General features: G+C 40.7%; 1 pseudogene; it reads right to left on the bottom strand.

Moving 5' to 3' along the window:
• Positions 1-3,664: 3,664 nt before the first annotated feature.
• LOC134963844 (5S ribosomal RNA) lies at positions 3,665-3,784 on the bottom strand (annotated as a pseudogene).
• Positions 3,785-4,281: the final 497 nt, after the last annotated feature.

The raw sequence follows: 4,281 nt of genomic DNA on the forward strand, positions 1-4,281 counted from the left end.
AGTGGGGCACTGGCATATAATGTAACTGGGAGCATGCTCTTGCCTCAGGCAAGCAGGCTTTTTGCCCGGGACGCCGCTGTCCTGAGGGCGCTGCCAACGCCTTACCATCCCACTGGTGCCGTGCGGTGTGCCTGATCTCTAGTGTGTGTGCTGTGTGCAGCGCTATAGGAGAGACATCATGATGTCTCTCCTATAGATCCAAGGAGCGGCGGCCGGAGACGGAGGACAGCAGTAGCGGTCAGGAGGCAGGAGCGGGGCTGGTGAGTATTTTTTTTTGTAAGCGCCGCTACTAGGGGCACAACTATTGGGGGCAAAACTACTGACGGCACAGCTACTGGGGCAAAACTGCATGGGCACAGCTACAGGGGGCACAACTACTGAGGGCAAAACTACTGACGGCACAGCTACTGGGGCAAAACTGCAGAGGCACAGCTACAGGGGGCACAACTACTGAGGGCACAGCTACTGGGGGCAAAACTACTGGGGCAAAACTACAAGGGCACAGCTACATGGGGCAAAACTACTGGGGGCACAACTACTGAGGGCACAGCTACTGGGGGCAAAACTACTGGGGGGAAAACTACAGGGGCACAGCTACAGGGGGAAAAAATTACTGGGGGCACTGCTACGGGGGGCAAAACTACAGGGGGCACAACTACTGAGGGCACTGATACAGGGGACAAAACTACAGGGGCAAAGCTACTGGGGACAAAGCTAGTGGGGGCAAAACTAAAAGGGGCACCTCTACAGGAGACAAAACTATTGGGGGCACAGCTACTGGGGGCAAAGCTACAGGGGGCACAACTCTACTGGGAGCACAGCTACAGGGGGGCACAACTACAGGGGGCATAACTGTGGCCATGCCCCTTCCCTATAAAGCCATGCCCCTAATTTTTGATGCGGCGCACACTAACCCTGCCTTGTCTGTTGGGGGGGGGGCCCGCCAAAGGAAACTTTCGCCCTGGGTGCCACAAGGCCTAGAACCGGCCCTGTGTGGCATTTAATGTGAACTGGGAGACATGCACAATGTGGCATATAATATGAATTCATATGGGGGGGCTACCTTGCTAAGCCTCAGACTTGTAGTTCCACAGTTATACTCTAAGCCAGTGGTTCTCAAACTGTGTGCCTAGGCACCCTGGGGTGCCTCACTGTACTTGAAGGGGTGACCAGGGCTGGTGGTCCAGGCCAATTCAAACGATTTACTGTCAATGTAATATACAAAATCAGTGCTTGTGGCTGCCAGTCAAACAATATGTGGACAAACAGAAATGAATCCTGTCTCTCACCACATAACTTAACTTAACAGTGACTTATAAACGCAATTTAGCTAATTAACTTTTTTTCCCCTTCATTTCTCAATAAGAAACTTTTGGCCTAGCGGTGCCATGAAAAATATTTTGCGACACTAAGGTTCCATGACTCAAAAAAAATTGGGATCCACTGCTCTAAGCACTAATAATACTGATACAAAACAATGATAATAAACTCTACTAAATTTAAAATGGATTAAAACTGAAGTTGGGTTCCCTTACCACATGTTTGTCCAAAAATGTGGGCCCACATCACAGTGGGTGTCCTCATCAGGCGGTTCCTGAACCCTAACATGCCTAATAGTGATTATTAATACATTTACTTATATACTGGTCCTAATGCACTTAAAATCACGTACCAGAAGCGGCAGTTAAACCACCGTAAGTATATCTTGTATAAATATATAATGCATGGCTTCACTCCACATGCAGTGTCCATTTCACATCCATGCTAGGCCACGCCCCAACGCTTTCATCACTAAAGACTTCGTCAGTGGGCTGGCATAGTGTTGCACAGTCTCATCTCTATATCCATTGATCAATCATATTAAGAAATATATATTAACATATTATGTTCACCTTTCAGGTTGCCACAGTATAATTTTTCTACAGCATGTGTTTTCACAATAAACATGGCATTAATAGAAACGAAACAATAAAAAACTATATTAAATAAACATTGTTGGAGCTATTACAAAAAACTTTTCATAAAAATGTAATCGGGGTCATAAAAGTGGGGTAATTTCAAACCGTTCATTTAATCCATGCAGATGCATAGTATTCAATGTTACAATCTAATATGTTTCTCATTTTGACAACAATTTATCCCTATCACCTCCACGGAGGTTTAATACTACATGTCCCAATTACAAAAATCGTAACAAATGTGGGTCACCATTTTGGTATATTTTAAAGTGGTGCGGGACACTGTAATTGTCCACTTTATTTCCTAAAATGCAGGTTTTTAATGCCTTTTTGTTTTTTTGTTTTTTTATATATATCTAATGTTAATTAGTCCTTTTATTTTAAAATTGTTACATTTTTTTAAGGTAGTATCAGTAAAATCCATCATACACATTTATTATATCCTCTATAAAATGCTTAAAGGTAACTATTTGATCCAAAAAGGGATTATTCACATAAATGCAACTTTTCTCACATTCCCCCAAATACAAGTAAGCAAAATTTGGGGCACATAATGTTCCCATTGCTGTCCCACATAGCTGTATATATAACTCCCCTAAAATGGTAAAATAGATAAATAAATTACAGGAAAATGGGCAAAACCTGTCCATGATTTAACCAATTTGTATAAATAACAAATGTGTCCAATTTCCAGTGTTTAGGAGCAAACGATTGATTGTCAATTGCTCTCATCCATTGCCAGGTTTTAATTCCAACCATAGATTATCTGCCATATAATTGTATTTTATATGCCCAGCTTTATCATTAGCACAACATAGTTTATTACAAAAGGTCTATTTTTTGCCCCAACAATGAGATTAAATAAATGAAAAATATATATGGACCTTAACTTATATGAACTGTATGAAAGATGACTCTAAAGTGGCATTCTTTGAAAAGTAATAAGAGCTTAGCCCCTTTAAAAAAATTGGGAAGAGGATAAAGTAGAATATTCTACACGTCTAAAGAAAAGTATTACCTATTACCCTATAGATTTAAGAGGGTCGCATATAGATTTATTTACAAATTTAGTTAAGAAAGATTTAGATCAAATGGATAAGACTGTTACAAAGGAAAGTTTTTTTGGGGCCGCACTAGTCTTACAATGGATTACTAATGACCTCTGAAAAAACTGATTTATGACGCTATATTGCGTTATAGATACAGCAACCTAATGCAAAGGAAAAAACTTTTTTTGCAAATATTTGTTGCTATCAGTGGTGCTCCCTAGAGTCAAATGGGGGTATAGACTAAAGGAAACCAACAGAAGAGAGTTGGAAAGTAGACTCTTGTGTGGGAGCACACAATTCAGAGGATTGGGTATATATTAATCAATACTGATAAAACATGATTTTATTAATTAATTGTTAAAAAAGATAATTGTCGGAGTGCATTATAAATAAATGGTGTAGCTACGCGAAAATATAACACAATATTCTATATAATTATGGTGGTTTTCAATACCACTATGAGAACCGGAAGTTAGAATCTCTGGCCTCGTGGTTTTACTGAGATCACAGTAGCACTTCTGTAAAGTGTATGACCATCATTTATTCTACAGCAATCCTATTCAGGATTATTTAGTCGTAGAGAATTGAATCATAAGTCATACAAAACCGAGTCCTAATTGGTATTATTAGGGATCACTCTAGATCGGGCAGAAGAATATTTTGCAGTACCAGGGTGTTCCAGGGTGGTCTCCCATCCGAGTACTGACCCGGCCCTCCACTGCTTGGCTTCCAAGATCAGACGAGATCGGGCATCTCCAGTGGGGTATGTCCGCAATTTTAATCTGCCCGTTCAGTCAATCCCAATACCCGTATTGCCACAATGATGATCTAAATCAATCGTATGTGAGATATCTGGATCTCATGTCCTTAGAGATGAAATTCTGGCAAAATTGATCATATACAGTAATCAAGTACCAGGGCATCCACTATGAATGTGGACAAAATTATGGTAAGAACAGTAAGCATATACAGGGATTTCTATGCAGGGGTATCCGCTTGCATAGCCGGGAAAAAGGAGGGTGGTGATAATAAGGCTACAATTATATCAATCCTGTTGCTGTAATAATTATTAAGCAATCACAAATACAATGGCCTCAGACAATTTATGTCACACGCACCAAAACTATTTCTCACTATCTATAAGCCTCTGAAGCCTGATGCGTTTTGTAACAAATAATATAATTTATACATCATATCAGGGAGGCTAGAGTGAGATGAAGAAAACAGCAAGTAACAGCTGAGGATATTACTTGATACCCACAGTGGAAATGAGT

Source organism: Pseudophryne corroboree, chromosome 9, assembly GCF_028390025.1.
Source record: "Pseudophryne corroboree isolate aPseCor3 chromosome 9, aPseCor3.hap2, whole genome shotgun sequence".
Classification (NCBI taxonomy): Eukaryota; Metazoa; Chordata; class Amphibia; order Anura; family Myobatrachidae; genus Pseudophryne; species Pseudophryne corroboree.